Source organism: Schistocerca piceifrons, chromosome 4, assembly GCF_021461385.2.
Source record: "Schistocerca piceifrons isolate TAMUIC-IGC-003096 chromosome 4, iqSchPice1.1, whole genome shotgun sequence".
In the NCBI taxonomy this organism is placed as follows: Eukaryota; Metazoa; Arthropoda; class Insecta; order Orthoptera; family Acrididae; genus Schistocerca; species Schistocerca piceifrons.
In genome coordinates, this window is record NC_060141.1 from 686003294 (window position 1) to 686016930 (window position 13637).

Sequence of the window (13637 nt, forward strand, 5' to 3'; positions counted from 1 at the left end):
AAGCAGGCGATATAATACTGACCTGTCCAAAGATCGAAAAAATAACACTAACGTCGACAACTACGGTTGAGGAGAAGTAATGCTGGAGGAGGATGTCCCGTTACAAACTGTACACGTTTAAAGCGAAATTGTAAATTCTGGATACAAAACTTTGCGCGTCTGTGCCACTTCTTGCCAAACTTTCAGTTTCTGTGATGTTGCGTTAGACAGAAGTAACTTTGCACATCTGTGAACGAAGTGTTTAGAGGAGCAAGATAATTCATGAGGCTCTTAATCAGAGCTACGTCGCTCCTTGTTTTCGAAAAGAGGTTCCAAAGAGCGATTTAAAGCCTGGTATTCTTGAGTCACAGCAAATATCGCCACATTACCTTCACTGGACACTCCAGACCACGTAGTCCTCTTCCTTTGAGCCTTTCTTGTGTACCAGAAAGACTCCTCTGTTTTCTAGGCATTTTTATTCGTAAACAAAACGAAATCAAAATGTAATGAGTTGTCACGCAAATTAAAAACTTAATCAATCCGTTCCTCCCAGCAAAAAATATAAATAAAACCTATTAAAGTGAAACAATATCGTTCAGTTTTCAGTACAAAAAGCGAAATCCAAATACACTAGCCAAGTAAATTCAGTTGTACTCATAAAGATAAGATTATAGCACTTAATGCGGTCACTGATGTAAACTTCATAAAATTACTTCTGTCACTGACTTAAAAAAAGTAAGAGTGCCCCGTGATTGTTCTTTGTGTACTACGAATCTAACAGCACTTTCTGTTGGATCTTCGGTGGGGTATGACATGATAATTAGATATCTGAACAACTAAAGTGAGCAGACGATTTTATACTGAAATTTAAAATACGATATCTTTCTTTATGTCTCCACATTTTGATGAGAAAGAGCTGTGCGTTGTCCCAAGCAATGCTCGAGTCACCTGTGAAAACATAATCAAATTTTGTCTAGTAGTTTGGAGATTAGCGTGTACAAACAGACAAGCAAGACGGTTTTAGATAACTCTTTAAATCACTATATCTTCTTTTTTCAATCGATATTAATGAAGAAAAGCCTGCACGTTGTCGCAATATACGCAATATACGCTCAAATTACCAGAGGAAACCCCATGAAAATTCGTCTAGCAGTTTAGGAGGTTAGCGTATTCAACACACAGACACGGAGGTTTTTGATAAAAGTTTAAATCACGGTGTCTCCTTTTTGGGATTTTAGTGAAATGAAGCCTACACGTTGCCCCAAGCTAGGCTCAAGGCATCTCACAAAACCCAATGAAAATTCGCCTAGTAGTTTTGAACATTGGCGAGTTCAAACAGACAAACACAACAGTTTTACAGTTTCGTTATTAGTAGCGTATAGCGGTGTTGTTCCGCTCATTTCAGCTGTAAGCCCCACGTAACACGACATGAAACTTTTTAAAAAATATTTGAATGTGTTACAATAATGACTCTTTAACTGTGAATACCAGTATATAAAACGTCGACATTCCTTTACACAAAAGAAGTATTAAACAACCATTTGAAGAAACCAGGAATCAGCACATAAAAAGGTGTGGCTATTCCGTTCAGTCAAGAGGATATTTCGCCCAGTGTATTTCAGTGTCAAAATCACAAACATTTACCACAACTAAACGTTTTTTGTTCTTTTGCACCGACACACACTAATGAAACCATGTAGCGCATTGCGGGCCCTACAGTGTATTTCAGTGTCAGAATCAGAAGCATTTACAACATGTGAACATTTCTTGTCATTTTGCATCCACAAACACTTGGTGAAACCGTGTAGCACATGCGGGTACTTTATCCAAACGAGCTTATTGACAGTTTGTTTCGTGTCTTCCGTGGACCTTGAAACCCTTGTCTTTTTCCTTTTATGTGTGTGGACCATCCAAAAAGAAACGAAGAAAGCGTTGTTGTTGTTGTTGTTATGGTCTTCAGCCAAGAGACTGGTTTGATGCAGCTCTCCATGCTACCGTACCCTGTGCAAGCTTCTTCATCTCTGAGTAACTACTGCAACTTACATCCTTCTGAATCTGCTTACTGTATTCATCTCTTGGTCTCCCTCTACGATTTTTACCCTCCACGCTTCCCTCCAGTACTAAATTGGTGATCACTTGATGCCTCAGAACATGTCCTACCAACTTATCCCTTCTTCTAGTCAAGTTGTACCACAGACTCCTCTTCTCCCCAATTCTATTCATTTTTTCCTCATTAGTTATGTGATCTACCCACCTAATCTTCAGCATTCTTCTGTAGCACCTCATTTCGAAAGCCTCTATTCTCTTGTCGCCTGAACTATTTATCGTCCATGTTTCACTTCCATACATCGCTGCACTCCACACAAATACTTTCAGAAACGATTTCCTAACACTTAAATCTGTACTAGATGTTAACATATTTCTCTTCTTCACAAATGCTTTCCCTGCCGTTGCCAGAATACAATTTATTTCCTCTCTACTTTGACTATCATCAGTTAATTTGCTCCCGAAATAGCAAAACTCCTTTACTACTTTAAGTGTCTCATTTCCTAATCTAATACCCTCAACATCACCCGACATAATGCGACTACATTCCATTATCCTCGTTTTGCTTTTGTTGATGTTCATCTTATATCCCCCTTTCAAGACACTATCCATTCCGTTCAACTGCTCTTCCAAGTCCTTTGCTGTCTCTGACAGAATTACAATGTCATCAGCAAACCTTAAAATTTTTATGTCTGCTCCATGGATTTTAATTCCTACTCCGAATTTTTCCTTTGTTTCCTTCACTGCCTGCTCAGTATACATATTGAATAAAATCGAGGATAGGCTACAACCCTATCTCACTCCCTTCCCAACTACTGCTTCCCTTTCATGCCCATCGACTCTTATAACTGCTATTTGGTTTCTGTACAAATTGTAAATAACCTTTGGCTCCCTGTATTTGACCCCTATCACCTGGTCCCGGCGGAGGTTCGAATCCTCCCTCGGGCATATATGTGTGTGTGTGTGTGTGTGTGTGTGTGTGTGTGTGTGTGTGTGGGTGGGTGGGTGTTAGTCCTTAGGATAATTTAAGTTAAGTAGTGTGTAAGCTTAGGGAGTGATGACCTTAGCAGTTAAGTCCCATACGATTTTACACACATTTGAACATTAGAACCCCTGCCACCTTCAGAATTTGAAATAGAATATTCCATCCAATATTGTCAAAAGCTTTTCCTAAGTCTACAAATGCTATAAAAGTAGGTTTGCCTTTCTTTAATCTGTCTTCTAAGATAAATCGTAGGGTCAGTATTGCCTCGCCTGTTCCAATATTTCGACGGAATCCAAACTGATCTTCCCCGAGGTCAGCATCTACCAGTTTTGCCATTCGTCTGTACAGAATTTGTGTCAGTATTTCGCAGCCGTAATTTCACATCTGTCCACACCTGCTTTCTTTAGAGTTGTAGTTATTATACTCTGGTGGAGATCTGAGGGTATTTCGCCTGTCTTCTACATCTTTCTCACCAGATGGTAGTTTTGTCATAGTTGGCTCTTACAAGGTTATCGACAGTTCTAATGGAATGTTGTCTACTCCCGGGGTCTTGTTTGACTTATATCTTTCGGTGCCCTGTCAAATTCTTCACTCAATATTATAGTACCTCCCATCATTTCATTTTCATCTACGTCCTCTCCCATTTCCATAAAATTACCCTTAAGCTCTTGTATAGACCCTCTAATGCGCTTTCCACCTTTCTGCTTTCCCCTCTTTGCTTAGAACCGGTTTCCCACATGAGCCCTTGATATTCATACAGGTTGTTCTCTTTTCTGCAAAGGTCACTTTAATTTACATTTAGGCTATATTTATCTTACCCCTAGTGATATATGCGTCTACATCCTTACATTAGTCCCCTAGCCATCCCTGCTTAGCAATTTTGCACTTCCTGTCGATCCCATTTTTGAGACGTTTATATTCCTTTGCGCCAGCTTCATATACTGCATTTTTATATTTTCTCATTTCATCAATTAAATTCTATGTCTCTTCAATTACCCAAGGATTTCTACTAGCCCTCGTCTTTTACCTACTTAATCCTCTGCTCCCTTCACTATTCCATCCCTCAAATCTACCCATTCATCTTGTACTGTATCAGTACAGAGCGTATTCTCTAGAATTTCACAGTGAGACATCAATTAAACTAGTAATATGACCTAACAGAAATACCCCTTGGTCGTCCGTTGGTGGCCGAGAGGTTCTAGGCGCTTCAGTTTGGAACCGCGCGACCGCTACGGTCGCAGGTTCGAATCCTGCCTCGGGCATGGATATGTGTGATGTCCTTAGGTTAGTTAGGTTTAAGTAGTTCTAAGTTCTAGGGGATGGATGACCTGAGATGTTAAGTCCCATAGTTCTCAGAGCCATTTGAGCCAAATACCCCACGTGTACGCAGACATTTCGAAATACGCGACACATCAGACGTTTGTGGAAAAAGCCAGCAATATTTGTTGATACACACACTGCATAACCTGTGTTTAAAAATTCACGTTATCGTGCATAGTACAAATGAATTTCTTAGGCTGCAGTAATCCATCACAATTCGCTTACCTCTAGAGTTCGTTCTTGTGTCCAATCAGTATCGTGACAAAAAAATACCCTTACTACAACCACTTGCTGCGACACAGAATTACTGGAACACACTGAAGGCAAAATGACCATGATTGTGAGGAATTAGAGCAATATTACAATATTTCTTATTGCAGGAGGATAGCGCCTTGAGCGGTATAGCCCCGATGTACCCTATACAAATTTGTAAATTCTACAGTTTTTGTAAAATAAATATTGATGGTCGTACAAAGAATTTGTGCCCAGTCTATGTAATAACATGGCACGTTTTGAGGAGAATAAGTTATAGATATTAAAATGTAGACTTTCACGGCCGTAAATGTCATTTCCATTATAATTATCCGAGCTGTTATGCCTTGGTCGGTTGATGAATACTTGGTACTGCCAGAAAAAAACTAAATGTATGATTCCGATACGTGGATGAAACGTTTGTGTTGTGGAGACATGGCAGGGAGGAACTAAGCCGGTTCCACGAATATCTGAATAGTATAAATTCAAGAATTCAGTTTTCAATGGAGGAGGAGGTAGACGGCAAATTACATTTCCTCGATGTGCTTGTTTTTAGAAACGAAAATGGTGGTTTGGGCCACTCAGTATATCGCAAACCCACGCTCACGGACCGTTATTTGAAACGAGATTTCAACCACCACCCACAAGAGAAACGGGGTGTTATCAAGACGGTAGCGGACAGAGCTAGTAATATTTGTGAACCTGAGTTGCTCGACGCTGAGATGGAACATCTCCACTATGCACTAATGAAGAACGGATATTCGTCCGCCGAAATATAACGTGCGTTGAGACAGCCACGCAGAAACCATAGTGACGTACAGGCTACTGCAAAATCTAAGATTTTCTTGCCGTTTGTTAAAAATGTAACGGTAAGAATAGGGAGGACCTTGACGAAGCGGAATATTACCGTAATTTACAAGCCCACCAGGTAGATACAGGAATACCTTCAGCCTGCCAAGGACGCTCGCAAACCTTTGGAAAAAGCTGGAGTGTATTGGATCCCATGGAGCTGTGCAGATGTTTATGTGGGTATCACTAAAAGAACTGTTTCTAAACGTTTGGAAGAGCACAAGGGAAATTGTAGAAGAGGAGAAATGGAACGATCAGCTGTTGCGGAGCATGCTTTCCAACCAGGTAACCACCATATTCGTTTTGAGAAGACGCAAGTACTAGCGGCCACAAGCGGATATTACGAAAGGCTCTACAAGGAGGCAAACGGAATCGCCAAACACCCTAATAATTTCAATCGAAAGGAGGAGGGCGTGAAATTAAACGGTATATGGATGTCGGTGTGGAAGAAGATGTGTACCATCCGTCCACTATTGAGTGATGGCAACGGCGATCGGTGGCAGCGGACAGTGGCCAATTGCATTGACGTTTTCAAAACACGTGACGACACGCCTCGGCGCGGAAGCGCGCGGACACGGAATTTAGCAGCAGTCAGTAGCGAGCCAGTGGGTGTGTTGGACCTTCCACAGAGCTACAGACCCCCTTGAAGATGTCTTCCGCAGACGGAGACGAAACGTTGGGAATTGACACAGAATTCTGGAGACTAGCAAGCTACTCTGTAGGAATCAGCATGGGTTTCGAAAAAGAGAATCGTGTGAAACCCAGCTCGCGCTATTCGCCCACGAGACTCAGAGGGCCATAGACACGGGTTCCCAGGTAGATGCCTTGTTTCTTGACTTCTGCAAGGCGTTCGATACAGTTCCCCACAGTCGTTTAATGAACAAAGAAAGAGCATATGGACTATCAGACCAATTGTGTGATTGGATTGAAGAGTTCCTAGATAACAGAACGCAACATGTTATTCTCAATGGAGAGAAGTCTTCCGAAGTGAGAGTGATTTCAGGTGTGCCGCAGGGTAGTGTCGTAGGACCGTTGCTATTCACAATACACATAAATGACGTTTTGGATGACATCGGAAGTTCATTGAGGCTTTTTGCGGATGATGCTGTGGTATATCGAGAATTTGTAACAGTGGAAAATTGTACTGAAATGCAGGAGGATCTGCAGCGAATTGACGCATGGCGCAGGGAATGGCAATTGAATCTCAATGTAGACAAGTGTAGTGTGCTGCGAATACATAGAAAGAAAGATCCCTTATCATTTAGCTACAATGTAGCAGGTCAGCAACTGGAAGCAGTTAATGCCATAAATTATCTGGGAGTACGCATTAGGAGTGATTTAAAATGGAATGATCATATAAAGTTGATCGTCGGTAAAGCAGATGCCAGACTGAGTTTCACTGGAAGAATCCTAAGGAAATGCAATTCGAAAACAAAGGAAGTAGGTTACAGTAGGCTTGTTCGCCCGCTGCTTGAATACTGCTCAGCAGTGTGGGATCCGTACCAGATAGGGTTGATAGAAGAGATAGAGAAGATCCAACGGAGAGCAGAGCGGTTCGTTACAGGATCATTTAGTAATCGCCAAAGCGTTACGGAGATCATAGATAAACTCCAGTGGAAGACTCTGCAGGAGAGACGCTCAGTAGCCCGGTACGGGCTTTTGTTGAAGTTTCGAGAACATACCTTCACCGAAGAGTCAAGCAGTATATTGCTCCCTCCTACGTACATCTCGCGAAGAGACCATGAGGATAAAATCAGAGAGATTAGAGCCCACACACAGGCATACCGACAATCCTTCTTTCCACGAACAATTCGAGACTGGAATAGAATGGAGAATCGATAGAGGTACTCCAGGTACCCTCCGCCACACACCGTCAGGTGGCTTGCGGAGTATGGATGTAGATGTAGATGTAGATTGATCATCCGACCACGGCATAACAGCCCGGACAATTATAATGAACATGTCAGTAACTTATACAATTTTGTTTCTTTGGTTTTTTTAAAACTTCGAAGATTTTTTTTGCTCACATTGTATATGCAGATCATTCCGCATGGGTAAAAACAATTATAGCTGCGCGAGTTTGCAGACGGTCAAGAGACAGTATACAGTGATTAGGGTGTGGAGAGGAGACGTTCCTTTGAGAGCCGCGGACGGCGTGTCCGCCGAGCTGTCGCCCTTCAGCCCGTTTGAGCCGATTCCGGTGCCGGTGTGGGGGCAGCGGCGGCTGGTAAGGCGCTTAGAGGCGGTGGGTGGGCAACGGCCGGCGAGGCCTTTCACGGCGACAGTCGGCGCGCTGCGCCGCACGCCACGCCGCCCACAATTTCGCAGCCGTGGCCGCCACGCGCTACCGGAAAAGAATTTGAATCGCACCGGCCAGACAGAGGGCACCCGTCGACTGGTCCCGCCCCCCCCCCCCCCCCCCCCAGAGCCGACGACGCTGCCGGCGCCCTTTGACGCGGCGCGGCGCGGCGAAATTAAAACGCGCTGTCCCAAAGTGAGGAATTCTTTGCTGCCTACGGCCGTTACTCTCAGATGCTAGCGCCTCTAGGATCCAATTTGGAATTACCACTTCCTTTTTTAATTTGTTGGCTTTTGCAGCTTGTGACTAGAGTCATCTCAACCCTGGAAGTACTATATTACACTACTACACATTAAAATTGCTACTCCAAGAAGAAATGTAGATGATAAGCGGGTATTCATTGGACAAATATATTACACTAGAACTGACATGTGATTACATTTTCACGCAATTTGAGTGCATAGATCCTGAGAAATCAGTACCCAGAACAACCACCTCTGGTGTCATAACGGCCCTGATAGGTCTGGGCATTGAGTCAAACAGAGCTTGGATGGCGTGTACAGGTACAGCTGCCGATGCAGCTTCAACACTATAAAACAGTTCGTCAATAGTAGTGACTGGCGTATTGTGACGAGCCAGTTGCTCGGCCACCATTGACCAGACGTTTTCAATTGCTGAGAGATCAGGAGAATGTGCTGGCCAGGGCAGCAGTCGAACATTTTCTGTTTCTAGAAAGGTCCGTACAGGGCCTGCAACATGCGGTCGTGCATTATCCTGCTGAAATGTAGGGTTTCGGAGGGATCGAATGAAGGGTAGAACCACCGGTGGTAACACATCTGAAACGTAACGTCCACTGTTCGAAGTACCGTAAATGCGAACAAGAGGTGACTGAGACGTGTAACCAATGGCACCCCATACCATCGCGCCGGATGATACGCCAGTTTGGCTATGACGAACGCACGCTTCCAATATGCGTTCACCGCGATGTCGCAAAACATGGAAGTGACCATCTTGATGCTGAAAACAGAACCTCGATTCATCGGAAAAAAATGGCGTTTTGCCATTTCTGCAACCCAGGTTCGTAGTTGAGTACACCATCGCAGACGCTCCTGTCTACGATGCAGCGTCAAGGGTAACGGCAGCCATGGTCTCCGACCTGATAGTCCATGCTGCTGCAAACGTCGTCGAACTGTTCGTGCAGATGGTTGTTGTCTTGTAAGCGCCCCCATCTGTTGACTCACGGATCGAGACGTGGGTGCACGATCCGTTACAGGCATGCGGACAAAACGCCTGTCATCTCGACTGCTAGTGATACGAGGCCGTTGGGATCCAGCACGGCCTTCCGTATTACCCTCCTGAACCCACCGATTCCATATTCTGCTAACAGGTATTGGATCTCGACCAACGCGAGCAGCAATGTCGCGATACGATAAACCGCAATCGCGATAGGCTACAATCCGACCTTTATCAGAGTCCGAAACGTGATGGTACGCATTTCTCCTCCTTACAAGAGGGATCACAACAACGTTTCACCAGGCAACACGGGTCAACTACTGTTTGTGTATCAGAAATCGGTTGCAAACTTTCCTTATGTCAGCACGTTGAAGGTGTCGCCACCGGCGCCAACCGTGTGTGAATGCTCTAAAACGCTAATCATTTGCATATCACTGCATCTTCTTCCTGTCAGTTAAGATTCGCGTCTGTAGAACGTCATCTTCACCCTCATCCTCATGGTGTAGCAATTTTAATGGCCGGTAGTGTATAAGACCGACGACCTCGCTGTTTGGTCCCCTCCCTCGAAACAACCAACCATACAACTTGTTACAAACGAATCGAGGGTTCTTTACTACAGCTTCACACACTGCACAGGGAGTGGAATCAGATCCAGAACAAGAATGGTTTCATACACTCAGTTTTCATGTGTGTCTAGAATGCATTGCTTTCATTTTATAAATAGATTTCCCGTAAGCCGAGCGGTTCTAGGCGCTACAGTCTGGAACTGCGCCACCGCTACGGTCGCAGGTTCGAATCCTGCCTCGGGTTAGTTAGATTTAAGTAGTTCTAAGTTCTAGGGACCGATGACCTCAGAAGTTAAGCCCCTTAGTGCTCAGAGCCATTTGAACCATTTCCTGTAAGAACTACTACATCTTTAATAACTGCCAAAAGCTTCTAGCTCCGTTATATCTGTGCACCTGTGTTAACGTTTCTGACTCGGCTTATAGTTGACTATGGCAGTATTCTGCTTGGAATTAAAACAGATAATTCATTCTTTATTACTCTGATAAATTTAGGGTACTCTGAGTATGCTTTAGAACAGATAAACGTATCATCTGCCAGTAGCTGGCTGTGTGGACACAACTTCCTCTGTGCAAGAGCTAAGCATGATATCCGGCAGAGCCACAGATAGGCCTTATAGAATCACTCAGGAGGAGGAAATTGGGTCTAGCTGCGGGGCCGAACAGATAGGACACGTGGATCGTAAAACGACCTTGCGGGCGACGCGCGCGCACGCGTGCTTGTGTGTGTGTGTGTGTGTGTGTGTGTGTGTGTTTAACAGAGAGAGAGGGGGGGAGATGGAAAGTATCTTCCAGAGACCTACAACAAGTAACCAGCCAAATAATAAGATTAATGAATGTGAATTTAACCAATGTGAATAGGCTTAAGCTAATGGCTCAGGTGATTCAATTACATATAACTCGTGAATGAACGTTCTTTTGCCTTACTTCTTTCCACCCTCTGAGTGTATTTTCACTATCACATTCCTTTCCGAAACACCCCAAAACGAAATACTTAGTTGAAAATTCTTCTATAGCCCTTTCTCGATTTCAGAATATGTAAGCTGTGAAAAATGTGCTGCTGATGTTTCAGATAGTAAAGCGACGTGGCAGTAGCTCATTTCTGTTGCTCAAAAAATGTCACTTTTTACAACTCATCATTGAAAGCAAAATGATACAGGAAATAGTAAGCGGATGGCGAGAAAAAAATTACAGTAAACTTCAGGCATCAGAAAGAATAGTTCACATAAGTGTGATGTAGGTAATAACGAAAATAAAATGTAGAGAAGTACTGCGCGTGTGAAAATTAATTAAAAAAGCGAAGGCAAGTTTTGCGAAAGTTTCCAAGGAATCTAAAGCAGGAAACGTCAAATGAAAGGGAAGTACTATACGGAAGAGCCTAACTGTAGTTTTTTCTGGGAAAAGTATATTTTTCTGTACCTGGATTGTTACTGGGTGTCTGGTAGCGATAATAATAATAATAATAATAATACTGATATGATGGTGCACAGTATAAAAATAGATTTTTGATTTTAATAATTGTGAAGCATTTGCTTATTGCAAACACAAGTGGTGGTTACAGAAACAAAATGACTTCCCTGGACTATTTCTCTCTTACACAATCACAGTTTTCATGCGTGTACTATGCTCATGTGAAAACATATTCTTTGCTGTTAACAGTTCATTGTCGTCACCTCCAACTACACATAGATATTTCACTTAATTGCATCCGAATAAACTGGGTTCGACACAGACAAAGTAACACCTGAGATCTCACGTAATAAATCCAGTCTAACTTAGTTAAATATTGCATCCTTTTCACCACTGTGCGTGCTCCAGGTACAATTGGCAACCCACATATCAGCATAATAGCGTAAAATTTTCATTAAGAATGATATGCGAAATTAAACATGAAAGCGTCAGCACATCTTTCTTATACACATTTGTGTAATGCTCTCTGCACATGCTGTAGTAAATGGTGGCAACAGAAACATTGCGCTCATGGAAATCACTCACCTTCAGCCCTCACGCCATCTTTTTTGGAATCAACGTCAGGTGGCTCACGTCCTATCATATCGTACTCTTCCTCCATGGTGTAAGCATTATTTTGCTGCGGGTCATCATTTCTTAACAATTTCGATGAGTAAAATATTAACCTCTGAAAATCTTAGTACCAATCACCATCAGTGGAACCTGGTTTCGCAGGACAGAGCGGATTAGGTTATGCTTGTGGAAAGGGGTTAAAACCAGTTACTGTCAGTTGCACAAAACACACAAACTTTATTTGCTAAAAACGCTTAATCACTCATGCCCTTAAAAGGATTCAAAAAAACAATACGGCCCAAGGCCTGAACACAAGTTATTAAAATTGCTTTAAGGAATACATGCGGCTGAAGGCCTTACTTAACATTTTTTTTACGTGAATATTCGGCTGAAGGCCACACACTGGACATAGAACTGAGGGCTTAAGGCCTGGATAACAAGAAGTTCAAATAGAGCCAAGTCTCTTCTTTAAAATTAGTTTTAAACAAATCAATCTTGAAAGCTGAGTTTAAGTCGGCTGAAGGCCTTATTTTAAAATTAAAACGAACTCAACATAGACGGCTGAAGGCCTCGCACAGAACTTCGGACTCAAAGAAAATCACAATATAATACCAACAGAACAGTGGTGCTCCGAAGTGTTCCAAGGGTCTGCCTGAGGAGGTAACTCTGACGTAACTTTCGGTGAGACAGGCAGCCAAAAGGAAGATTAAATAATAGAATGGGAACCCGACACAGGGACGGCTGAAGGACTGACCAACAACCTAATCAATTCCCTTCGGCCGACCTACGCCACGACAACGGAAAATATCAGCCGAGGACGAAGATACCGGCAGCATTACTTCCTCAAAATTCGCGTCTAAAAACAGCCAAGGCACAATAACCACTCAAAAATATGAACAACACCAAAGGCTGTCGAACTACACGCCGTGCCGCACATCATCAACACGGCGAGGAAACACACACTCGCTGCTCTGTCCCAACCGACCGACAGCCTACTCCAGTACGCAGACAGCAATCACAGCTGCTCAGTGGAAATCACAGAAACTACACACAGTTCCATGTAAAGATCTCAGACAATCCTAAAACCAATCACTGTGGAACAACAAGGACGAATCAGAAGTCGATCCACGCACAGTTTCGACAAGCGGTCAGCGACCAAATACACGTCGTACGATGAGACGACCGACCGAACGACCAACCAAGGTCGTTCCCACTCAAGTTGTGTGCATCGGCAACGGTCAGACGAGTCATGGTTGTCCGGAGCTCACTGCAGCTCCATCCTGACCCCCTCGATGTCCATTCGGAACTCGGAGACACGGCGATCCGGGCACACTGGCTCGGACAAAACCATGCAGAGGGAACACTTGCCCATTGGCCACCCGATGTCTCTGCACAAGGAAGGAACCGACCCATGTACCGCAAGAGGACTAATTGAAGGGGCACAGAAGCGGTCGGAAGACCAAATACACGTCGCCCGATGAGACGACCGACCAAATGACCAACCAACGGTCGTCCCTTCTCAAGTCTCCTTCCCTCGTACAGTGTATGTGTCGCCAGCGGTCGGCGAATACTGGCGCTCCGTGCCGACTGACCTCCGACAGAGGACGACCCGGAAATCCTAGCGGTCGCTCCAGAAATAGTACAACAATGCACTTATTGATAAGCGCTGTTGCTGCCACTCACGAGCAAGCAAACCAGCAACTTAGTGACGTTAGTAAATAGAATAGAAAAAGGAGACGGCGGCACCGCAAAGCCAAGCTGTCAAGCAATGAAGGGCACCAACGCGAGTCGCGCACGGCTCAGTCAGAGTAACATCTTAACAGGACTGCCATCTCAGTGCCTTAGATCAGTGCAGGTCTGTATACTAAGTCCTACAGGAAGTGTTCAGAATAAGAGGAACATCTCTCGAATAATAGCAATGGTTCCACTAAAATAATGGGTAGTTGAAAGAGATTGACAGGAAAATAGACGAATGATATCTGCTCAAAGTAAAAAGGAGGAAGGTCGGTCCTAGGTATGCATTATGAGGTTTAGGAATGTCTGTAGTTGATGAATAAACTGAATAATATGGGAAAATCGCTGCCTATCA